The following is a 26,066-nucleotide window of genomic DNA, read 5'->3' as shown; positions in this document are numbered from 1 at the left end:
CGCTGTGTAGTGCCCTGCTTTCTCCTTTTTTTAGGGGTTGCCCAAAAAGATTTTTAGCGAGGCCTCTCTGATTTTTGCGCACGGTGCCGCATGCTACAGTACTTCTTGTGGAGAGGCATTTAAATAGTGGGATGCAGGTATAGAAGTTATCCACGTAAAGGTGATAACACTGGTCCAGCAGTGGGTGCATCAAGTCCCACACTATTTTTCCACTAACTCCCAGGACAGGGGGGCATTCTGGAGGTTCTATCCTGGTATCCTTCCCTTCATAAACCCTAAACCTGTAGGTGTACCCTGAGCTGCTCTAGCACAGCTTGTACATTTTCCATACCTTGCCCTCTTGCTTGGCAGGTATTGGCGGAATTTTAGTCTCCCCTTAAAATGTACAAGGGACTCGTCTATTGCTATGTTCTTTTCGGGGGTGTACACTTCCTGAAATTTGGTGCAGAAATAATCAATCATTGGCCTGATTTTGAATAGGCGGTCGTATGTGGGGTCATGACGGGGCGGGCACTGTGCATTATCATTATAATGCAAAAATTTCAGAATAATTTCAAATCGTGCCTGGGTCATTGCCATGCGGTATAATGGGGAGCTGTATAAAATGACCGCACTCCAGTATTGCCTAATCTCTGTTTTTTTTTACTAGGCCCATATGTAGGACAAGGCCCCAAAATGTCATCATCTCCGCTGCCTCTATGGGGGTCCACCTAGCAAATGATGACGTGGGGTTTTGGGCTAAAAATTGTTGGGCGTATAAATTTGTTTGGGCCGCCATTACATTAACAAAATCCTCAGAGAAAAAGTCAATTTCTGCGACGCCTACAGTCTCAAATCGAATTCCTGAGCTCCCTGTGAAATCTGGAATGTGAGGCTCATAATTATAAGGGGGTGGGTTCCACAGGGTATCACTCATTTGGGGGGTTGCCTCAGCTGATGTCCTGGGGCGTCTTTGCGGGGGTTCCTCATCACTGGATGAGGATGATGAGGTCAAGATGAATAGGGCAATTTCCTCTTCTCCCTCGCTGGCCGATTCAGTGTCAGAGGCCAAGATGGCGTATGCCTCCTCAGCTGAGTAGAGCCTTTGAGATGATTGGGACATTTCTATTAGGGGGGTATGTAGTGCTTCATCACGTGTAATACTCTTTACAGAGGTGGTTGTGTATGTTGTGCTTTTACACGTGTAATATGAAATTTATAGGAAAAAGAAAGAGAAGAGAAGAATATGAAAAATGTAGGAGAAAGAAATTTATTGAACGTTCAATATAGAACTGTAAAAAAAATTGAGCTACAACTGTGTCGCTATGCTATCAAAAATTTAGTGAACAAATTTCAGTTAAAAAAAACTGAATGTATGTCACTAAACGGACGCTGACTATAACGCTATAAATTTATACTAACTGTCGCTACGCTATCAAAAATTTTGTGAACGAACTTAAGTTAAAAAAAACCTGAATGTCCGTCACTAAACGGACGCTGACTATAAGGGCCTGTTCACATCACCGTTCATTTCCGTTCCGGGGTTCCGTCGGAGGGTTCCGTCGGGTGAACCCTGCAACGGAAAGTGAAACTGACAGCACAGCTTCCGTTTCAGTCACGATTGATCTCAATGGTGACGGAAACATTGCTAATGCTTTCCGTTCGTCACCATTTAGTCTGGTTTCCGGTTTTCCGACGGAATCAATAACGCAGTCAACTACGCTATTGATTCAGTCGGAAAACCGGAGACCAGACGGAATGGTGACGAACGGAAAGCATTAGCGATGTTTCCGTCACCATTGAGATCAATGATGACTGAACTGGAAGCTGTGCTGTCAGTTTCACTTTCCGTTGCGGGGTTCACCCAACGGAACCCTCCGACGAAACCCCGGAACGGAAATGAACGGTGATGTGAACAGGCCCTTAAATGTAAATTTATACTAAAACTGTCGCTACGCTATCACAAATTTAGTGAACGAACTTCAGTTAAAAAAAACTGAATGTCCGTCACTAAACGGACGCTGACTATAACGCTATAAATTTATACTAACTGTCGCTACTCTATCAAAAATTTAGTGAACGAACTTCAGTTAAATAAAACTGAATGTCCGTCACTAAACGGACGTTGACTATAAGATGTAAATTTATACTAAAACTGTCGCTACGCTATCACAAATTTAGTGAAGGAACTTCAGTTAAAGAGGCTCTGTCACCAGATTTTGCAACCCCTATCTGCTATTGCAGCAGATAGGCGCTGCAATGTAGATTACAGTAACGTTTTTATTTTTAAAAAACGAGCATTTTTGGCCAAGTTATGACCATTTTTGTATTTATGCAAATGAGGCTTGCAAAAGTACAACTGGGCGTGTTTACAGTAAAAGTACAACTGGGCGTGTATTATGTGTGTACATCGGGGCGTTTTTACTTCTTTTACTAGCTGGGCGTTAGGAATGGGAGTGTATGATGCTGACGAATCAGCATCATCCACTTCTGTTCGTTAACACCCAGCTTCTGGCAGTGCAGACACACAGCGTGTTCTCGGGAGATCACGCTGTGACGTTACTCACTTCCTGCCCCAGGTCCTGCATCGTGTCGGCACCAGAGGCTACAGTTGATTCTGCAGCAGCATCAGCGTTTGCAGGTAAGTAGCTATTACTTTTTATTTTTATTCACCATTTATATATTTTTATATATATTTTTTCTTTTTTGTTAAATGTTTCACTATGTATATATATAATAAAATTAATACATTGTACATTTTTCATGTATCCATTCATTATTCATTTTTTATGTGTACATCTATATCTATATAAAAATCTGATATATATTCTTATTCAATTATTTACGATCATGTGTATATATATTCTTGCACAATATGTGTATTGTTATCTTGATACACTATGTATGTAGAATCTAGGGCTTATCACTAACAGACATACTATTTCTTCATAATGTTTCTTATATGATATAAGCGATGTAATCCTGCACCTTTATATGCATATTTTGTAATTTGCCTGTCCCTATTTACATCGCTGTTTATCTTGAGATATATGACGTTTAAATTCAATACATAATGGTTTATTAATAGATGTTCAAAATTCATTCTTTTCTTATCTTATTCCGGCTTGTCCAGACGTACAGTTAAAACATCTCACGGGTTGCAATTACCAGCAGAGCTTGTCTGAGCGCTTGTGTCGGGGAGAGGTCTCGGCTTTCCTCGTGACTCGTGCGTCTGCATCCAGGTGGGCGTGTCTCCACGGCGTCAGTCGCCGTTGATCCATGCCCCCTGGATGACGCGCGGTCATGGGAGAGCCACGGGCTTTCCTGCCCCCGATGCATGACGCCACTCTATACAGTTTTTGTTATACAACTGTCTATAGGCCTCAGTCTCATACATTACACAAGGCCAAACCACAATGTTTCCGCGTTTATCGGCTGCTTTAAAAATGACATCGTCGATTTTTGTTAATTTTTTAAGACTTTGTCGTTGCGCTACTGATAAATTATCATTTTTAATCCCATTAGGTATTTTCGCAAACTCTTTACTAACTGATTTGACGAAAGAGTTCACTGCTGAACACATGGTCATTGGAGGAAACTTTTTAGACTTTATCCTTAATGGTTGGGGGACCTTACCTGTTAGATCGTATTCCTGTTCCTTCAATAGTTCCTCCAAGTCATATAAGGTCTGTTGTTCAGTAACAGTTGGAAAAATTTCATCAAAATCAGACCTATGAAAATATTTTTTGTAAATAAGTGATCGGCCAAAGATATGTAAATCCTTAATTGCGGAAAATGCATCAAAGCGGGCGCATGGAGCAAACGTCAACCCTCTCTCTAAAACCTCCATATCGGATGTAGAGAAAACATGAGTGGACAGGTTAATTACCTTAAGTAGGTTCGGAAGTCTGTCCACATCCGGTTTTCTTTTATTGGAGGTTTGTTTATATGGCACTTTTCTTTTCTGTCTCGTACCATAAGTATGATAGGACCGCTGTCGTGATCCACTATCAGATTCACTCTGGGATGAAATCGATGTTGTAGACATATGGCGATTATTTTGTGCAGATGGAGTACTTTTTCTCCATTTGTATACTTTTTGTTGTGCATAATCATTATTATCTCTCGAAAAAAAATTTGACTTCATGTCTTTGATTTCTTTTTCCCATTCGGCGAACTGTTGTTCTAATGTAAGGTTGAATCTAACCAGGCCTTCAGGGGTCATTTTTTGTTTAAGGTCCGATTGTATTACTTCAATCTCCACATCAAGCTGATCTAGTGTAGTTTGGTTCAAATTAACTAGCAGCTCCATAAATTTGAAAGAACTCTGATTACAGACCTCCTCCCAGTTGACAATAAATGTAGCATCTTCAATCGGAAAGGAGGGAAAGATCTGAACTCTAAGGCCTCTAGGAATTAATTTCCTTTGTAGATAATTCTCCAGGAAAATCTTATTCCACCATATTTTCATACGGCGGTGTAATAGATTCTTGTATTTATTCTGTGACTCACTCACATTCCCTTGACCATTAAAAACAAGCTGAGACGACCCATCGTTAAAAACCTGATCCATTTGAGAACGCCAGATGCGTTCCCTAGCTTTGTGATCCATGGCCCTGATGTACTTGAATCTGTGAGGAACACAGTAAAAGATTAGCCAACATAAACCGATTGGTACATGCAGGAGGAAGGTCTAATTAGTGTACATATGTTAATGTGTGCTACACTAGTGCCTATATATAAAGGCTAGACCTCAATAAAGCCAAGTAACCTTGGTGTATTGCCCTAAATAACTAATATAGAACCTATAAAGTGTAGGGCGCAATTAACACAAATATTTGAAAAAGAATGTATACATTTTATTGAATGTCACAACATTAAAAGATAGGTCATACAGAGCATGAACAAAGAGACGTCTAACAATGCAGAGGACATACAAGGAACAGTAACTGACAATGTCATGGGTAGTATAACAAATTACTTCCAGGTTGAATACAAGCCTACTGCCCCATGTGATATAGGCCACTGATTTGATTGGACAGCCTTATATGTAAAAGGGAGTTCCCTGCTGGAGAGACGCCACCCCCGGACGAAGGCATTTCGCCGAAACGCGCGTCGGGACTGACGTTCTCTCCTTGCAGAGGAATACAATGGGTATGTCATACTTTCTATCCTCCAGGTTTCATTTCATTTGAACTTTCTATATCATACACTTCAGGCACTGTGTGGACCACACATTGGATTTTAACATTAAGTTCTGCATTTGCAGTCACACTTGCGCTGTTTGTAGCTATTTTTCTGCAATCTCTCTTCCACAGGGGTTTTTTTTGTATCATTGACTGCATTATGCTAATTCAACCTGGAAGTAATTTGTTATACTACCCATGACATTGTCAGTTACTGTTCCTTGTATGTCCTCTGCATTGTTAGACGTCTCTTTGTTCATGCTCTGTATGACCTATCTTTTAATGTTGTGACATTCAATAAAATTTATACATTCTTTTTCAAATATTTGTGTTAATTGCGCCCTACACTTTATAGGTTCTATATTGCAGCAGATCGGCGCTGCAATGTAGATTACAGTAACGTTTTTATTTTTAAAAAACGAGCATTTTTGGCCAAGTTATGACCATTTTTGTATTTATGCAAATGAGGCTTGCAAAAGTACAACTGGGCTTGTTTACAATAAAAGTACAACTGGGCGTGTATTATGTGTGTACATCGGGGCGTTTTTACTTATTTTACTAGCTGGGCGTTAGGAATGGGAGTGTATGATGCTGACGAATCAGCATCATCCACTTCTGTTCGTTAACACCCAGCTTCTGGCAGTGCAGACACACAGCGTGTTCTCGAGAGATCACGCTGTGACGTCACTCACTTCCTGTCCCAGGTCCTGCATCATGTCGGCCACATCGGCACCAGTTGATTCTGCAGCAGCATCAGCGTTTGCAGGTAAGTAGCTACATCGACTTACCTGCAAACGCCGATGCTGCTGCAGAATCAAATGTAACCTCTGGTGCCGATGTGTTCTCGCTCGTCCGACACGATGCAGGACCTGGGGCAGGAAATGAGTGACGTCACAGCGTGATCTCTCGAGAACACGCTGTGTCTGCACTGCCAGAAGCTGGGCGTTCTGAAGAGAAGTGGATGATACTTCTCGTCAGAACGCCCAGCTAGTAAAAGAAGTAAACACGCCCAGATGTAACACACATAATACACGCCCAGTTGGACTTTTACTTTAAACACGCCCAGTTGGACTTTAGCAAGCCTCATTTGCATAAATACAAAAATGGTCATAACTTCGCCAAAAATGCTCGTTTTTTAAAAATAAAAACGTTACTGTAATCTACATTGCAGCGCCTATCTGCTGCAATAGCAGATAGGGGTTGCTAAATCTGGTGACAGAGCCTCTTTAAAAAAAAATGAATGTCCGTCACTAAACGGACGCTGACTATAACTCTATAAATTTATACTAACTGTCGCTACGCTATCATAAATTTAGTGAACGAACTTCAGTTAAAAAAACCTGAATGTCCATCACTAAACGGACGCTGACTATAACGCTATAAATTTATACTGACTGACTACATACACAAGTGTCCTGATAATGAATACACATGACATCCAGCCTGGACGTCATGTGTATTCAGAATTCTGACACTTCTGAATCTTTTCTGTGAGATTTCCAGCAAGGGAAACAAAATCTTGTTTACCTTGTAAGCTCGCGAGATTACGCGTGGCTTGCTGAAATCTCACAGAAAAGATTCAGAAGTGTCAGAATTCTGAATACACATGACGTCCAGGCTGGATGTCATGTGTATTCATTATCAGGACACTTGTGTATGTGGCTGCACATCGTTCTAGTAAGAACGTGATGCTGCTGTGTAAATGAATGGAGAGGAGTGCATGATGCTGATTGGTCACTGATTCGTCAGCATCATACACTTCTATTCACAACGCCCAGTTAGCAAAACAAGTAAACACGCCCAGTTAAAAACACAATACACGCCCAGTTGGACATACGAATAAAAACACGCCCATTTGTCCATTTCAAAGCTCATTTGCATATATATATAAAATAGCTCATAACTTGGCCAAAAATGAAAGTTTTTAAATAAAACAAAACGTTACTGTTATCTACATTGCAGCGCCGATCACATGCAATAGGAAATAGGGATTTGAGAATCTGGTGACAGAGCCTCTTTAAATCCAATGTGCATAATAATTTGGAGCACGGTGTATAAAAAACTCGGTCTTATATGTTATTAAAGAATTATTCTTTCTTCTCTACTTATGAGGCTGCTTTCCACCTCCTTTCCATCACTCAGTTTCTTATCTCTAAGGGCGGATTTACACGAAGGTGTAATACGTCCGTGCAACGCGCGTGATTTTCACCTGCGTCGCACGGACCTATGTTAGCCTATGGGGCCGTGCACAGTCTGTGATTTTCACGCAGCGCGTGTCAGCTGTGTGAAACGCACGACATGTCCTATATTTCTGCGCTGTTCGCGCATCACGCACCCATTGAAGTCAATGGGTACGTGAAAATCACGCGCAGCACTTGGAAGTAGTAAGCAGTAAGGCTGGGTTCACACGACCTATTTTCAGGCGTAAACGAGGCGTATTATGCCTCGTTTTACGCCTGAAAATAGGGCTACAATACGTCGGCAAACATCTGCCCATTCATTTGAATGGGTTTGCCGACGTACTGTGCAGACAACATGTCATTTACGCGTCGTCGTTTGACAGCTGTCAAACGACGACGCGTAAAAATACAGCCTCGTCAAAAGAAGTGCAGGACACTTCTTTCAGACGTAATTTGAGCCGTTCTTCATTGAACTCAATGAAGTGCAGCTCAAAATTTACGGCTGTCAGAGAAGCCACGCAAAATGCGAGGAGGAGCATTTACGTCTGAAACGAGGCAGCTGTTTTCTCCTGAAAACAGTCTGTCTTTTCAGACGTAAAAGCCTGCTACAGTGTGCACATACCCTAAGAAGTATGATTGAAAACAGAAAAGCACCACATGCTTTTCTGTTTACAAACATACAGAGTGTCATAATGATGGCGGCTGCGCGAAAATCACGCAGCCGCGCATCATATGGTGATGACACACGGAGCTGTTAAGTGCCTTTTGAGCGCGCAAACCGCAGCGTTTTTTGTGCGCGCAAAACGCACACGCTCGTGTAAATCCGCCCTAAGTAATCCGTCTCCAGCCTCACACACAGAAGTCTATGGAGAGGGGAGGGGGAGGAGGCTGCTAATTGATTTATTGCCTCACTCTGAACAGTGAGTTGTAGAGTCTTATCTTATCTAGCATAGTAGTGTTAGGAGGGCTATCTTGCATGGTGTGTAGTAGTAGAGAGCTCAACAGCTGCAGTATGTGTGTCTCTTTCATTAGCCTCCTCCTCCACCCTCCCCTCTCTATAGACTTCAATTTTAAAAGCAGGAAAGAGCAAAGCAGCCTGATAAATAGAGAAAGCAGCATATTTATTTAATAACATATATTACAAAGTTCCTTATATATTTACCAGTACTATCATGAAAAGTTGTTATAGTTAGATAAGTTATAATTAGACAGCGTAAAACTCAGACCAGACAATATTTACTGATGCAGATTTATTACAGTGGCTGATGCTGGATGTTAAATGGTTTTACTGTCAAGTCTAAAGGGCCTTTTACACCTGCCGATATTCGGCCGGTGCAGTGAGTGACGATCAACGACATATCGTTGATCGGTGCTCGTTTGCTCCTGTCACACAGAGCTATGGATGGGGACAAGCGGTCGTTACTCCGATCGCTCAACCCCAGACGTTATTATCATGTCTGCAGGGCGTCTCCCTGTTTACACGGGGAGATGTGCGGTTGACAACGATAATATATTACTTTTTTAAAACGATACGATCAACAGATGATCGAGTGTTTGCTCGTTCATCTGCTGATCGCTGCCCTGTTTACACAGGGCAATTATCGGCAACGAGCGTTTCTGCCCGATAATCGCCCAGTGTAAAAGGGCCTTTATACAATAAACTCCTTGAAATATGCAACACAGCACAGTATAGAAAATATTAAAAACAAACTTTATTGGGATAACCAGTTACTTATTCAAATTTGTAAAAAAAAAATATTTCACACTTTGATGCCAGCTTTTATGGCCAAAACCTGTTCGGGCCAGGCTGATCCCAACTCATTTTGATACGGGGCATTACTCTCTATATGTTGGCAGCGTGAGATCAGTGGCCCAAAGTAATTTAACCCTTTAAAAATACCTGTTACCTATTGAAATCTGGAAAAAATGTACATCTACCCACTTTGATGCCAGCTTTCATGCCCAGAACCTGTTTGGGCCAGGCTGATCTCGAATGATTTTGATGCGGGGCATTACACTCTGTATGTTGGCTTTGTGAAATGAGTGGCCCAAAGTCATTTAACCCTTTAAAAATACCAGTTACGTATTTAAATCTGGAAAAAGTGTCCATCTACCCACTTTTATGCCAGCTTTCATGCCCAGAACAAGTTCGGGCCAGGCTTAACTCTACTGATTTTGATACGGGGTATTCCTCTCTGTATGTTTTCAGTGTGGCCCAAAGTTGTTTAACGTTTCAAAAACATCAGCTACTTATTCAAATCTGGAAAAAGTGTACGTCTACCCAATTTGTTGCCAGCTTTCATGCCCAGAACCTGTTCGGGCAAGGCTGATCTTAATTGATTTTGAGGTGCGGCATTAAAACAAAAAAAGTAATTTAACCCTTTAAAAAATAACAGTTACTTATTCAAATCTGGAAAAAGTGTAAGTCTACCCACTTTGATGCCAGCTTTCATGCCCAGAACCTGTTTGGGCCAGGCTGAAATCTACTGACTTTGATGCGAGGCATTCCTCTCTGTATGTCAGCAGTGTGAGATCAGTGGCCCAAAGTTATTTAACCCTTCAACAACATCAGTTACTTATTGAAATCTGGAGAAAGTATCTGTCTAAACACTTTGATGCCAGCTTTTATGTGCGGAACCTGTTCGTGCCAGGCTGACCTCTACTGAATTTTATGCGGGGCATTATTTGCTGTATGCTGGCATTGCGAAATGAGTGGCCCAAAGTCTTTTAACCCTATAAATCACACTTTGTAGTGCTCTCTTTGATGCCCAGCTTTTTGTTTTTACACTGTTTTAAAGTGTTTTCACCTCTGGCAGCTCAGTGTAACATACTTTATTATTGTTCTTACAAAAAAAATATACTGAAAATACGAATAAGGAACTGCTGAATAAGAAACCAACTTCAGACCTGAATGAGAAACTGGACGAATAAGAAACCAACTTCAGCATCGTTACTTTGTGGACATTGCTATGGTTTATACATCGCATGAGTACCAATATTTTGCGAAGGTAGCTCTATATGAATGCAACTCTTTAACATAAATAATCCTCTTTGATATATTTGTTCCTCGATTGGAAACAAGGGAGCAGCAACCACAGCTACTGCAAAAAAAACAAACAAACATGTCACGCAAGTTCACATTCAAACATCGAACAAATTCCCGCCATTACTGTGGTTTGAGCGACGTAATTTAGCGGGACCACGCACCCTTTCACGTTCTACCATAGAACCCGCCCCTCAAACCAAACGAACCAATCAAACAATAGTATTGAATATACGCTCTTTTCTTCCGCCATCACGCACTGCTCTGCAGGGAACCCTTGCCATGACGTCGTGACGTAGAACATAGGAACAGGAAAAGGCGGAGTTTGTAAAATAGAGATGGTGGCTGTGATGATCCCGTGTGTGTAACAGGCCTGCCAGCAGTGTGATATTGGCGTTGGAAGCTCTGTGCCTGGCGGCTGCTGCATAAAACTCTTCACGGTGAGCATACTGTACATTGTGCACCGTTTAATGTGTGTGTCACGGCCGGGAAATCGGTAATCGGTGTGTGTGCAGCTATCCGGGGGTGCCATGCACATACACTGCGGGCATGGTAGATTCATGAGGCCGCAAGGTCAGCTCGGCGGGAAACTCCAGATACCTCAATGGAGAAGCCTTCTCATAGTTGTACCGATCGTTTGCTGGATTCTTCGGCCTCACCAGTCTTCTCACTTATCACTTCCTCACCTCCAGAGCATCACCAATCATAAGTTGAACACTAACTGACTAGCGTTTAGCTCAACGTTATTATATTAGGGACTTGAATACAACCCTTCCCCGTATGAGAAGGTAATGATACTCCAGAACCTTCAGCATGTTACGTAGTTCACTGTGGAGAGTATCCGCTTATTGCAGCCTGTATGCGCTCTATGCAGTGCTGACGTGGGATGTCAGGATCTGTTGATGCAGCAGGCAGTGTGTGCAATTCATTGACAGTCGAGTGACTGCAGTAAACAAGGACTGTGTTCTGCTAAACGCTCCTGTACGGCAGTATGCATGCTGTGAACTCTCGGCACTCACTGGTTTACTTAGGATCTATCGCTACTTTGTTAATTTCCAATCTCCTAGCTAATCTAATAGGCGCCGTCACGCTGATAATACCAATGAAAATTGTGTCCCAAAAAGTCTTATTTTAAAAGTTATGAGCTTTCTTCTAATTATGCTATACTAGCCAAAGGGGTGGAAACGCTGTTCTTATTCTGGGTGTTTCGCCTCAGCGCCTTTTCCGGAAGATGGTCCCTGAATGAGACCATCTCCTTCAACACAACACCTCGGCGCTCGTTTGGGAGGACGGTCCATGCATCCACAGTCTCATCCAGGGACCATCTTCCTGGATGAGCGCTGAGGCGATGTGTTGAAGGAGCTGTGGCCAGAAGTGTAAACTGAGATCATGCTATGCAGGTAAGGGGAGAAGACCACACAAACACCGCCCACAGAGAGCAGCGTTACTGCCCCTTTGGCTAGTATAGGTCCATTTGCATATTTAGAAAAAAGCTCATAACTTTTAAAATAAAAGTTTTGGGACACAATTTTCATTGGAACTATCAGCAGGAACTGACATGCTGCAGTACGAAAAATACACATCGCAGCTGAATTTCTCCTCAGAAATTTTATGCAGCGTGTGGCTGAGAGTTGTTAAAGTGAATGTGTTGCGAATGAAACCTTTTTTTTTAAGTTACTTATTTTTGTTATATTTTTAAAGTTTTTTTGCTGTATTTTTTTTTTCTGCCACATGGTGGAAAGTATTAAAAATTAATAATTTGACATGTTTTCCTATGATGGCCACCAGAGGGAGCACTTCCCAGAATTACAGCAAAGTGAATAAGGCAAAGTAACCTGGCTCACAGATGCCGTAAATGTGGGAGGGAGTCTCACCCCCCCCCCTCCTACAAGCCAGGAAAAGGTGTCTTCAAATTGCTAAGCAGTGTCCGGCTGCCATTTTGGGTGTGATAGTTGAAATGCAGCTTGCAGAAGCTATTGGACACAAAAAGGGAAAACAGCTCCTGATTTTCAGCCATTTTTTAATCAAACTTGCGGTTTTGGCGGCGGTTTTTACGGCAGTTTTTGGAGCTGTTTTTCTATAGAGTCGATGGAAAAACTGCTCCAAAAACGTCCCAAGAAGTGACAATCACTTTTTGGCGGGCGTCCTTTTACATGCAGTTTTTGGAAAATGGCCGTGTAAAAAAACGCGCTGTCGGAACAGAACGTCGTATTTCCCATTGAAACCAATGGGCAGATGTTTGGAGGCGTTCTGTTGGGGGGGGGGCCCGTCGGCGGTCACGCGAGCGGGGGTCTTTGAAAGAGAGAGGGACAGACCGAGACACACACACCTTACCTGCAGTGCTGCCGGTCTTCATAATGGCGCCTGCTATCTCCCTACAAACCGGCTTCTCTGCTGTGTAACTCTGACCTGCGTCTGCGCAGTAGGGAGCCAGATAGCAGAAGCAATGAACAGCTCACGTTCATTGTGCCCTATGCCCTGTAGCCGCCGTATTCCATCTGTGTATGTGTCGTTAATCGACACATACAGAGATTTAAAAAAAAAAAAAATGGCAGCCCCCATAGAGAAGTAAAAGTGTAAATACATTAACCCCTTCCCGCCGCAGCCCTTTTTGAGATTTTCGTTTTCGTTTTTTTCTCCCCACCTTCCAAAAGCCATAACGTCTTTATTTTTCTGTCAATATAGTCCTATGAGGGCTTTTATTTTTGCGGAACGAGTTGTAGTTTTTTGTAGCACCATTTACTTTGCCGTATAATGTACTAGGAAACGGGGAAAAAATTATTTATGGGGAAGAAAATGAAAAAACAGCGATTCCTCCATGGTTTTTTGCGTGCCGTTTTTACGGAATTCACTGTGCTTAAACATGTTAACTTTATTCTGTGGGTCAATACGATTACGGCGATACCAAATATATATAGTTTTTTCTATATTTTACTTCTTTTACAAGTAAAAACCTAAGTGTAAAAAATAAAATTTATTTTGTGTCGCCAAATTCCGGGAGCCATAACTTTTTTATTTTTCCGTCGATTTAAGTTGTATGTGGGCTTATTTTTTGCGGGATAAGCTGTAGTTTTTTTTTTTTTTTTTAACTCGTTTTATTGAAAGAATTGTACAATACAAATGTCCATAGTACATAACAGAAAATAAACACATTTATGTAGTCATACAAATTTTGAACACATATGCATATTGGCTATGGTGGTATTTAACATGTCATAACCTAATAGATCACATAGTTAACCCTCAGTAATAACATAATAACATCCCAGCGGGCATAATACTTTCCCAGGCCAATTTGAGTTATTCCATACAAATTATAGAAATCCTATAAGTAACCCATCATGCTACATCCGTCCTTCTCAAGGTTGCAGCAACTGATCCCTCAGATCTGTAAATCTATTCGGAGTATACAGGGTACACGGTGAATCACACCAAATCTGCCAAATTTTATAAAATTTACCAATACACCCTCTTTTCTTATATAATACTCGCTCGTATGGAATAATGGAATTGATCAACGATTTCCATTTCGTCACCCTAGGAGGTCTCTGGTCCATCCACCGAAGTGCGATGGTTTTCCTTGCCATGAACAATACTTCTCGCAATAAAATACGTATGTGGAATGGCCACTGATCTTCAAGCAGCACCCCAAATAGACAAATCTTGGGTGAAAAGGGGATCGGCTGCTTCACCACTTCCTCAACCACTTTCAACACCTCCCCCCAGAAGGAGGTCACCACTGGACAATCCCAGATCATATGCCAGAAATCAGATCTGGGAAAACGGCACCTGTGGCATTCAGTGCTAGGATATCTACCCATTCTATGCAGCCTCACCGGCGTGAGGTAACTCTGATGCACTATAGCTAATTGAATCATTTTATTATTTGCCGCCGGTGATACAGACATAGGAGATGAAAGTACATCCTCCCATTCCTCCCCTGTCAGATCTGGTATCAGGCTCTCCCATTTATCTTTTACCGGTAATTTGACATTGGCCAATTTAGCATGTATAAGGGCCGTGTAGACAGCCGAGATCAGCCCCCGGGGGCCCTGTGATTTAAAAACTCCAATCAAAGGGAATCGTGAGAATTCGTGGTCTGACCTAGGGTATTGACTTGTGAGAGCATGTCGCAGCTGCAGATATCTATAAAAGCTTTTCCTAGGAATTTGGAAGTCCTCTTGCATTTGCGCAAAGGATTTAATGACATTATCCGTATACACATCCCCGATTCTAAACACCCCAAGGCCACCCCAGAAAGAGGGGGCCTGCCCCTCCATTAGATGCGGAAGAAGGGGATTATCCCATAGTGGCATGTCCACCTGTATATCTACATATGCATGAATTTGTTTGGCCGCCGTCCATGCCTGCACTGCCACCTTGTGGATTGGGAGCATTCTTTTATAAGTTCCCGGGGAACTTTCTAGCACTGGCCAAAGGTGCGTTGGATGCAAATATGTAGCGAGGTGCTGTTCCCTCATTGGTAACGGGTCCGGCCCTGTCCAGAGCTGTAGATATCTCAACTGCCCAGCTAGATAATACATAAACAAATCCGGTAGTGCCATTCCCCCCTCCTGTTTAGGTCTCTGCAGAGTAGCCAAGCTAAGTTTAGATCTGTTGGATCCCCATATAAAAGCTGGGAATAATGCATGTAGGGATTTAAAAAATGCCTTATATACTGGTATGGCTGCGTGCTCCAGAACATACAGACATTTTGGCAGAATAACCATTTTAATTAAATTTACACGACCCGTCACTGCCAGTGGGAGTGCCCCCCACACCCTGAATTTGAGCTTGATATAGTCTAACAGAGGCAGTATGTTGGTGATTTGATCTTGCCTATGGTCTTTGTTTATGATAATACCCAGATATTTAAAGGACGACACTACCTGCAGGCCGTGTTCAGCTTCCGCCCATCCCCCTTCCTTCAAAGGCATGAAAAATGATTTGTTCCAATTAACATGTAGGCCAGAAAATCTACCGAATTGGTTCAGGATTTCAATAGCTAGCCCCAAGTTGTCTTTCGGGTATGACATATACAATATCACATCATCGGCGTACAAACTAATCCTCTCCTCTTGTCCTCCCACTACTATTCCCCTATATTCTGGGTGCGTTCTTACACGTATCGCCAAAGGTTCAATAGCTATTGCAAACAATAGCGGGGAGAGAGGGCACCCCTGTCTGGTACCTCTACGGAGCTGAAAATAAGGAGACATTATACCATTAATCAAAATTTGTGCCCTCGGATCCTTATACAAGATCTTTATCCATTTAATGAAAATCGGGCCAAAACCAAACCTCTGTAATACATCAAACAAATATGCCCACTCAACGGAATCGAAGGCCTTGGCCGCATCAAGAGATGCCATTGCCCAATCCTCCTTCAGTGCCTCTCCTATTTGAGCCAAAATTTGAACCTTACGTATATTGTCAGATGTGGACCTCCCTGGCATAAAGCCTGCCTGATCCGTATGAATGAGTTGTAATATCACCTTATTCAGTCTATTTGCCAATACCTTTGCAAGTATCTTGTAGTCTAGATTCAGTAATGAAATAGGGCGGTAAGAACTACAGTCCCTGGGGTCTTTGTCAGGTTTTAATAACACTACAATTGTGGCATCATAGAAACTGTCCGGTAATTTCCCCTCCCTCCGGGCATAAGAATACATAGAGCATAATGGGGGGATGAGCTGGTCAGAGTAACGAAGATACACCTCCAATGGAACCCCGTCCGGACCCGACGCCTTACCCTTCGACATATCCCTCAATGCTTGTGTAACCTCGTCTTCCGTAATATCGACTTCTAACATATCCCTGCCTGCCTCATCTAACTTTGGAAATTCCAAGTCCTCCAAGTATGATACACACTCGGACCACTCATACGTAGATTGCGAGGAGTATAAGTCCCTATAGAATTGGGTGAATCGGGCTGCTATACTAGGGGTATCCGTCAACTCACTGCCCTGACTGTCCTTAATCTTAAGTATTGCTGAGCTCTGAGAGCTGTGGTGAATTAAATGAGCCAGCAATTTACTTGATTGGTTTCCCAGTTCAAAATAAGTCTGCCGAGCAAAAAACAATTTCCTATCAGCTTTTTCTTGTAGTAATAATAAGTATTTACGGCCCAACGTCAGCCATGCATGTTTGTTTGCTTCAGATGGATTTTCTATATACTCGCCCTCCAGTGTTTTACATTGCTGTGCCAGCTGACCCTCTTCCTTTGCCGCTTCCCTTTTTATGTAGGAGATTGTAGAACGCAAGCAACCTCTAAGGTAGGCCTTCAGGGTATCCCATAAAATATTAAGATTATCACACGAGTTATTGGTATCTTGGAAAACCTCCAGTTGATCTGGTATACGATCTTGCGGCCCTATCAGGGTGAGCCAGAATGGATGAATTTTCCAGCTACCAATCCTCACAGGTCCTGGGTGATTGAAACGTGCTACCATCGGAGAGTGATCTGACACTCCCCTTCATAAGAAACATCCGTTACCATCGGAACCATTAGAGCGTTCCCAAAGATATAATCTATGCGGGACAGGGAATTCCTACCGATAGAATGACATGAGTATACCTTTACAGTCGGATGTTTGCACCTAAATATATCTATCCAACCCATTTCTTGAAATAGCAAATTCAAATCTGTTGGAGCCACCGATGCAACCCCACGATCCACTTCCCCTCTAAATCTATCACATTTGGGATCCATGACCATGTTGAGGTCCCCCATGCCCAGTACCGTAGCTTGTGGGTAAGCGGCAGCAAATGCGGCAGCCTCATGTAAAATCTGTATATTCGCCGGAGGAAGAACATATAAACCCAGTAATACAAATGGTATAGTGTCAATGTAAGCATGTATAAACACATATCTACCTTCCTTATCCACTTTAACCGCTTCCCACCTCAGAGATTTGTGGATTAATACCGATACCCCCCGGGAGTAGGACGTATGGAAAGAGTGTGAAGCCCATTGGATCCAAGGTCTACGCAATAATCTCGCTTTGTCTGGGATTAAATGCGTCTCTTGCAGACATATTATAGAGGGATTAAATTTACGGATACATGCAAAGATGGCTGCCCTCTTCCTCGGGGTACCCAGCCCCCGTACATTCCAAGACACAATCGGTACAGACGCCATTAGTGGGGCCGGAAACTGTCTGCCTCGGAGGGAAGATGGCTCCCGTCTCCTGCATAATACCAATATACTCTCACTAGTGACCTTTCCCCACCTTCTTTGCACTGTGTGACTTTTTAGACATTTGTATTCATAAATGAGTATAATTTCGCCTAAATGCGGCGTTAAAAACGTAAACGACAGAACTAACATATAAACAGTAAATTGCATCGGCAATGCGAGATGATACATAGGCCATTGCCGAATCATGCCCTCCTCGTGGCACCAATGAGTAACGGGGAAGGCCCCGTGCTATTAGGCAGTGTTAACGTATCCTTCCCTATCTACATCTTAAAACACCATATTACTTAAGCCCTTTCCATAAATTCGTACAGGAGGATTATAAAACAATCAGCAGTGTAAACAATATATCAGTAATATTTAACCGTAATATGCTTCCTGCGCATATACCCGGATCTCTCCTGCAGTCTCTCAACTGGGACCCCTTCTTCACTTCGGCCGGATAACTCCTTCCCACTATAGGCCAAGCTCCATGAACAGAATTGATAGTCCCGGCAGTCCATTCAAATGAAACGGGGAGGATAAGAATGACCCTTTTCAGGGCCTCCGGATCTATCCACCCGCCGGATAAGACTGCAAATTGGATGTACCATAACATTGGAATCCCTCCTTAAACACAGGAGATCAACCAGCAAAAAGAAAACCTTTTAGCCTGCATCAGGCGCATGAGAAACTCCAGCATCATCTTTAAATTCCAGCACTTTCCATCCTCACCCTCCAAAGGGGTCACACGCGGCGGGGCGATCTCCTCCCTCTCACCCAATCGTCGGCCTCCAGCGGAGAATTAAAAAAGATAGAACGGTCGTTATCCACTACCCGCAGCCTTGCAGGATACGCCATAGAATATGGGATATTGAGTTCCCTCAGCCGTCTTTTCACCGCCATAAACGTAGCTCTGCGCTTTTGTAGGTCAGCCGAGAAATCCGGGAATATGGATATAGCAACGCCATTATACTTAATTCCTTGCAATCGGCGGGCTTGACGTAGGATCATGTCCCTGTCGTTACAATTAAGCAACCGGGCCAGCATCGGCCTCGGAGGGGCCCCAGGTGGAGGTAGTCTTGCTGGCACTCTGTGCGCCCTTTCTACTGCAAAGGCCTGCGAATAAGGTGCATCTGGCAGTATCTCTTTCAGCCACTTAGATATGAAATCGCCCGGATCTTGGCCCTCCGATTTCTCAGGCATTCCTATTATCCGGATATTATTCCGGCACAGCCTATTTTCCAGATCATCATTTTTTTGTTTTAATAACTCCGTCACAGATTCCAGATCCGTAATCGCACGTGGCATGGCCGCCATCCTGTCTTCCACCCCAGACACTCTCTATCCTCCACATGTGTCACTCGTTCTCTCAAGGCCTGCATATCCTGCCTGATGAGGCCTATATCAATTTTCACCTCCTCCATCTTACCGGTCAGCGAGGTCTTGCATGCTGATATGGCTGCCAGGAGTTTGTTCATCACCTCTGTCGGGGTAGGTTCCGGCTCTGTCTCCTCCACCACCGCTGAGGAAGATGTCGTCCCGCCAGGCGTCTCACTACCCTTTGAGCGCTGTTGCAGGGAAGCACGGCCGCCATCTTTGATATCTTCCCGGGCATAGCTCTGTAGCTTTTCCGTGGCCGTTTGACCTCTCGTTGGGCCCATAACTCCACTCTTACCACCCGACTGCTGCCTGGTTCTCCGGGACGTAATGATGAAGGTAAGGAACGATCAGTATATTCACAGGATCAATATAGCACGGAACCACAGCGGAGCTCTCAAGTCATGCGACTGCTCCCGTTGCGCGCCAAGCCACGCCCCATAAGCTGTAGTTTTTAATATCATTTTGGTGTACATGCGACGTTTTGATCACTTTTTATTTCATTTTTTGTGGGAGTTTAGGTGACCAAAACACAGATATTCTGGCGTTTACAATTTTTTTTTTACGGCGTTCACCGTGCGGGTTGAATAATGATATATTGTAATAGTTCAGACTTTTACGGACGCGGTGATACCAATTATGTTTATTTATTTATTGTATTACTATGCTCTATGGGGAATAGGGGTGTTTTTTGAACTTTTTAGGGTATGTTCACACGCCCTATTTACGGACGTAATTTGGGCGTTTTACGCCTTCAATTACGTTCGAAAATATGGCTCCAAACCGCCGGCACTCATCTGCCCATTGAAATCAATGGGGTTACGATGTTCTGTGCACACAGGCTTTTTTTTTACATGCCGCTGTCAAACTGACTGCGCGTAATAGGACGACCGCCTCGAAGTGCATGTCACTTCTTGGGACATAATTGGAGCCGTTTTTCATTGACTCCATTGAAAATCAGCTCCAATTACGTCCGTAATGGACGCCGCGAAAAACGCGACTGAGCAATTACGTCTGAAATTCAGCTTGAAAACATCTCCGTAATTTCAGACGTATATTACGTTTGTGTGTGAACATTACCCTTACACACAAAAAAACTTTAACTAATTTTAACTTTTTTTTATTAGTCCCCCTAGGGGACTTCAACCAGCGATCGTTAGATCGCTTGCACCATATACTGCAATACTAATGCAGTACCTGGGGGCCTTCCATTTTCTTCCATTTTCTGATGTGAGGCGCGTGGTGTGATGATGAATTTAACCTCCACGTACCTCACATTAATAGTAATTAACCCCATCATGTTTCTCAGTCATGGGCTAATGTGTGAGGTACATGATGGGGTTAATTACTATTAATGTGAGGCACATGGAGGTTAAAATCTTCACACCTCGTGCCCCACAATAAGTGATAGAAAGCAGTTTTTATTTTATATTTTTACAGCGTACACATCATAAATGATGCAAAAAAATAGTTGTGCAAGTTATTACGGCCGCGCCAATACGAATGTGTATATTTTATGTATTGAGACTTATTTTAATGTTTATTGTAAAAAAGGTGTTTGTGTATTTTTAAATTTAACATTTCTTTGTTTTTGCTTTTATTTTTTAAACTTTAATGTACTGGCATATATCTATATACTGATAGTACACAGGCATATATCTATATGCCAGTACATTAGCCTGTGTACTGATAGTACACAGGCAGTTGTTAGGACATACCTCAGTATGCACTAACAGGAAATATGGTAGTACAGCCCTGGGGTCCTTCAATGGACCCTGGGCTGACTGAGGGACATACCATATATAGGCAATCACGTCACAGAAATTCCCTGTGACGCTATCCAAGGGGTATCCCCCCCCTCATTTTTCCCTGAATGCTGCAGTCCGCTTTGATCGCAGCATTCATGGGAATAACGGCGGAAATGATCTCCGCCAGCGGGCTAGAAATGAATGGGTTCGTAACTACGGACGATATCTACGGTATCTAAGTCTTCAAGCTTCGCACCCAAATTTGTTTTGATTGCATTGATGATTTTTTTTTTAGTCGCCATCTGGAACCATGTGTGGGCTCGAAAATGGCTTGCCAGATAGAGGCTTCTACTCTGAGCTTTCAGCACAGCTGAAGAAAGGGTCGCTTGACGTTTCTCTGGAACACAGACTGTCTGAGAGCATGTTCACGGTCAAACGGTCGCATTACGCTACAAAATATACTTAGAAAATGCCTGCAAACAGCTTCCCACTGAGTTCAACGATAAAAAGCTGTGTAGTTCATACAAGGCATAATTTTACGCCTCTGTTTTTTTTTTCAACAAACGCAGCATAAAATATGCCCTGTAAAAAAAGAGAAGTGACGTCACTTCTTGAGGCGTTTTTTAAACGGATTTTCAGCAATTCAAATGGACAATGCCAAGAAACACCTGGTTTTCAGAGGCTGATTTCTCTTGAAATCCGCATCGTATTTTCCTCCTTCACACATTCCTTGGCAACGTAACCGAAGAAGTTGGGAGGGTAGCTTACATTTTGCTGTCTCCTTATTTTGCTTTCGGGGCTCTTCAGGTTTGATAGAACATTATTCAGGTGCTCACTGGGGTAGGTCTTGTAGTGTAAAGAGGGAAGGAAGATAGTGAATGTCATTAGGTACTCCAGTTGCAGCGAATAAATGTTCTTTCGTTGTATAATGAAAATGAAGATCTTTGCTTGCTGTCAATAAATGATTCTTTGTTTACTTTAAGAAATCTATCCATGGTCATGTGATGGAAGCATGGCTCATTAGGAGACACCGCTCTGGTAACTACTGTAACGAGCGGTGTTCCTGTGTGATCATCACATAACCACAACAGGTTTCTGTCCACTGGAAGTAAACCACAAATGACATCAGGCAGAGATCTTGAAAACTGAAGAATGATATAGAAAGTACCTAGGAAAATGGCATAGTAGTAATAAAAAAAATCTACTTACCTGCAAACGCTGATGCTGCTGCAGAATCAACTGTAGCCTCTGGTGCCGATGTGTCCTCGCTCGTCCGACACGATGCAGGACCTGTGAGTGACATCACAGCGTGATCTCTCGAGAACACGGCTGTGTCTGCACTGCCAGAAGCTGGGCGTTCTGAAGAGAAGTCGATGATACTTCTCGTCAGAACGCCCAGCTAGTAAAAGTAGTAAAAACGCCCCGATGTACGCACATAATACATGCCCACTTGGACTTTTACTTTTCAACACGCCCAGTTGTACTTTTGCAAGTCTCATTTGCATAAATACAAAAATGGTCATAACTTGGCCAAAAATGCTCGTTTTTTAAAAATAAAAACGTTACTGTAATCTACATTGCAGCGCCTATCTGCTGCAATAGCAGATAGGGGTTGCAAAATCTGGTGACAGAGCCTCTTTAAATAGTGCCGGCTTTACAATTCAGAGGGAATCGGTGTCATACACTTCTCATTGTTCCAGCCCAGCTTCTTTCACTGCACAATCACACTTTAAGGCCCCATGCACACGACCGTGCCCGCAATCCCGGCTCGCTATTGCAGGCACGGCCGGCCGCTGACTGACAGCCGCATTTTCGGGCCGTGCTCCCATACAAAGTATGGGAGCACGGCCCGCAAAATGCGAAAGACCGGACATGTTCCAGAATTCCCGGAACATTTCCACGGCACTGACACCCTTCCGTAGTGCTACGGAAAGGTGTCAGTGTTCAATGAAAGTGAATGGCTCCGTTTTTGCGGACCGCAATTCGCAAAAACGGAGATTTTTTGCTGTCGTGTGCATGGGGCCTGACAATGGGCTGGAACAATGAGAAATGTTTGTCACTGATTGGTCAGCGTGATACACTTCTCTATACAATGCCCAGTTGTCTATTAAGAAACTAATTAGCATAAATCTAAAATTGCTCATAACTTGCTGAAAAATGATCGTTTTTCAAAATAAAAACCACTGTTCTCTACATTACAGCGCCGATCAGATTATGTAGGAGATAGTGCACTTATAATCTGGTGACAGAGACTCTTTAATGACCGGCTACATTTTTCTCTTTGTGCCTCTGCCTTTCAGCAGCCATAACTTTTTAACTTTCATTGACGTGGCTGTATGAGGCCTTTTTTTATGTGAGAGAAATAGTATTTTTTCCCCACAGTTTGGGGGTAGAAACTTTTTTTACGGCGTGAATCTAGGAAAAAGCGATTCTCTGCATTTTTCTTTATTTTTTATCCCGTTCACGTTCCACACTAAAAAACCCATTAGATTAATTCTTCAGGTTATTACGGTCGTATATATACCTAATATGTGTAGGTTTTTTGTTTTTATTTAGTGTAGGGGCAATAAAATGTTATGCAAATGAATGACTTTTTTTTTTTTTTTTTTTTTAATTCTTTTTGGGGACTTTTTTTTTTACAATTACATTAAGGGATAACTTTTATTTATAACTTTTTTTTTTTATTTTTTTTTTTTTTTACTTGTAATGTATTAGCATACTTCTATATGCTAATACATTACACTGTCACTATGACACAGGCTGCTGACCAGGCAGCACATAATGTGCCCGAATAGCAGGCAAACGTAACAGACAGCCCTGGGGTCCTTTTTAGGTCCTATGGGCTGACTGCAGAGGGATTCCCCGGTGTTTTTATTGCATGCTGTTTGGACATATGGGAGGGTTCAGAAGAAAAGTAGTGGTATTTGACTTTTGGACCGTAGATTTTGATGGAATAGTTTGCGGATGCCATGTCGCATTTCCAAAACTCCTGATATACCAAAAAAGTTACCCCATTTTAGAAACCACTCCTAAAGGCATTTCTCAAGGGGTGTAGTGAGCACCTGTTTTTCAGAAATGAGTACACAGTTGATGATGCAAAGTGAAAATTCAAATTTTTCCACTGATATGGCATTTCACCGCTCAATATGTTGTGCCCAACTGGGCCACTGGAAAAGCTTACCCCATAAATTGTTAAGCTTGTTTTCCCGGCTGTGGCTTCCACTAGATGAGCTATGTCCCTTCCCTTCCTAGTTCCTAAATACTAGGGCCCTGAAACTGAAGGAATGATCCCCTCCGGCCTGCACATCGGGATGTTTTTTCATCACTGCATTACTAGTGCCATAACTTCTATTTTTATGTTCATCGAGCTGTGTAAGGGGTTATTTTTTTGCGAGACAAGCTGTAAATTTTATTGGTAGCATTTTGGGACACATACGACTTCTTGATCACTTTCTGTTTAATTTTTTGGAAGAGGAAATCCAAATACAAGCCATTCTGGAATTGATTTTCGTGGTTTTTCTTTTTCCCGGCTTTCATTGTGCCCCATAAATGACATGGTAACTTCATCCTGTGGGTTGATGCGATGATGATACAAGACACAAAATGTATATAGTTTTGTTTTCTTCTTTTTTTTCTCCCAATAATAAGACTTGAGAGACTATGGAACTCTCTGCCACAGGATATTGTGGTGGTTGATTCTTTGAACAAGTTGAAGGGCTTTGATGCATGCGCCGCTCCCACACAGACCAAAAGGAAGGTCTTTGGCAGAGCGAAATCCGGCGCCATTTTCATGTGGACCGGAAGTTGCGGCCGGACAGTAAGATGACTACTTCCGGTCGCGGTTTCCGTTCATGTGTTCAGAAGCAAGGACTAGGGGCGGCGGCAGGAGCAGGTAACTTATGTTTGTGTATGTTCGTGCTATACTCTGTGATTACCACTGTATCTAAGCCTACTACACTGCATTCGCTCAAAAAAATGGCGGCACACAGTGTAGGAGGTTTGAACATTCAACCCCCTCCTTTCTCCTGGCACTAGCCAGGAGAAAGGAGGGGGATTGTTTGAGCACACTAAAGCGAGTGTGTCTTCTACAATTTTGCATCATAAAGCAATGAGGTTGCTTTACCACATGCCAATGCTGCAATTTTGGGAATTGCTCCCTCTAGTGACTAGCACATGGAAATGTTATTAAATAGAATCAAACTTCAATTTTTTTTTAAAGTCAGGAAATATACCAAAGTGTAATCATGCATATACTAACTGTTTAACAAAAAAATAAATAAAAAATTTCTAGCGACACATTCTCTTTAACCCCGGGTATGTGCACATGCTAGCTACCTTTTACGTCTGAAAAGACAGACTGTTTTCAGGAGAAAACAGCTGCGTCGTAAATGCTGCTCCTCGTATTATGCGAGGCGTCTTTGACGCCTGTAATCTTGAGCTGCTCTTCATTGACTTCAATGAACGGCTCAATTTACGTTGCAAAGAAGTGCCCTGCACTTCTTTGCCGATGCAGTCAATTTACGCGTCGTCGTTTGACAGCTGTCAAACGACGACGCGTAAATTACAGGTCGTCTGCACAGTACGTCGTCAAAGCCATTCAAATGAATGGGCAGATGTTTGCCGACGTATTGTAGCCCTATTTTCAGACGTAAAACGAGGCATAATACGCCTCGTTTACGTCTGAAAATAGGTCGTGTGAACCCAGCCTTAAAGGGAATGTGTTGCTAGCAAAAAACATAGGTGATAAAACATTGTTCTAATTTTTTTTATTTTTTTCATGAGTCAGGAAATATTATAAATTAGATTCTAATTTATAATATTTCCCATTGCTGGTCACTAGATGGAGCAATTCCCAAAATTGCAGCATTGCATGTGGTAAAGCAACCACATTGCTTTATGCTGCAAAATTTGGGAAAACTCACTTGCTCCAGTGAGCTCTCAGAATCCCCCCTCCTTTATCCTGGCTAGTGCCGGGAGAAACGAGGGGATTTGAATGGTCAAACCTTCTAGACTGTGTCGCCATTTTTTGAGCTAACACACAGTGTAGTAGGTTTACATACACTAGTAAACACACAGTAAAACACTTACATACACAGAAATCACTTACCTGCTCCAGTCGCCGCCGCTCCCTCCAGTCCGTCCGCTCCGTCTGCTACCGACGCTCCAAGTGCACAAGTCCGGAAGCCGCGACCGGAAGTAGTAATCTTACTGTCCGGCCGCGACTTTCGGTCTACAGGAAAATGGCACCGGACGGCGCACATTTCTACTTGGACTGTGTGGGAGCGGCGCATGCGCCGTTCCCACACAGACGGCGTACACCATAGTGGATGGAACGGGTCCCGTTCGCATTCACTATGGGACTGTAGCTGCCGT

General features: G+C 42.8%; 1 protein-coding gene across 2 annotated transcripts in view; it reads left to right on the top strand.

Annotated features, from left to right (window-relative positions):
- Positions 1-10,678: 10,678 nt before the first annotated feature.
- The window catches only part of AHCTF1 (AT-hook containing transcription factor 1), a 224,478-nt gene continuing 209,090 nt past the window's right edge, over positions 10,679-26,066 (top strand). For both annotated transcript variants that reach the window (XM_075862729.1, XM_075862728.1), the window contains exon 1: positions 10,679-10,828. The gene's annotated coding sequence lies outside the window, so the exon portion shown is untranslated. The remainder of the gene's footprint in view (positions 10,829-26,066) is intronic.

This window comes from Rhinoderma darwinii, chromosome 4 (assembly GCF_050947455.1).
Source record: "Rhinoderma darwinii isolate aRhiDar2 chromosome 4, aRhiDar2.hap1, whole genome shotgun sequence".
Classification (NCBI taxonomy): Eukaryota; Metazoa; Chordata; class Amphibia; order Anura; family Rhinodermatidae; genus Rhinoderma; species Rhinoderma darwinii.
The sequence above is the reverse complement of the archived record's forward strand: the minus strand, read 5'-3'. Positions and strand labels throughout refer to the sequence as shown.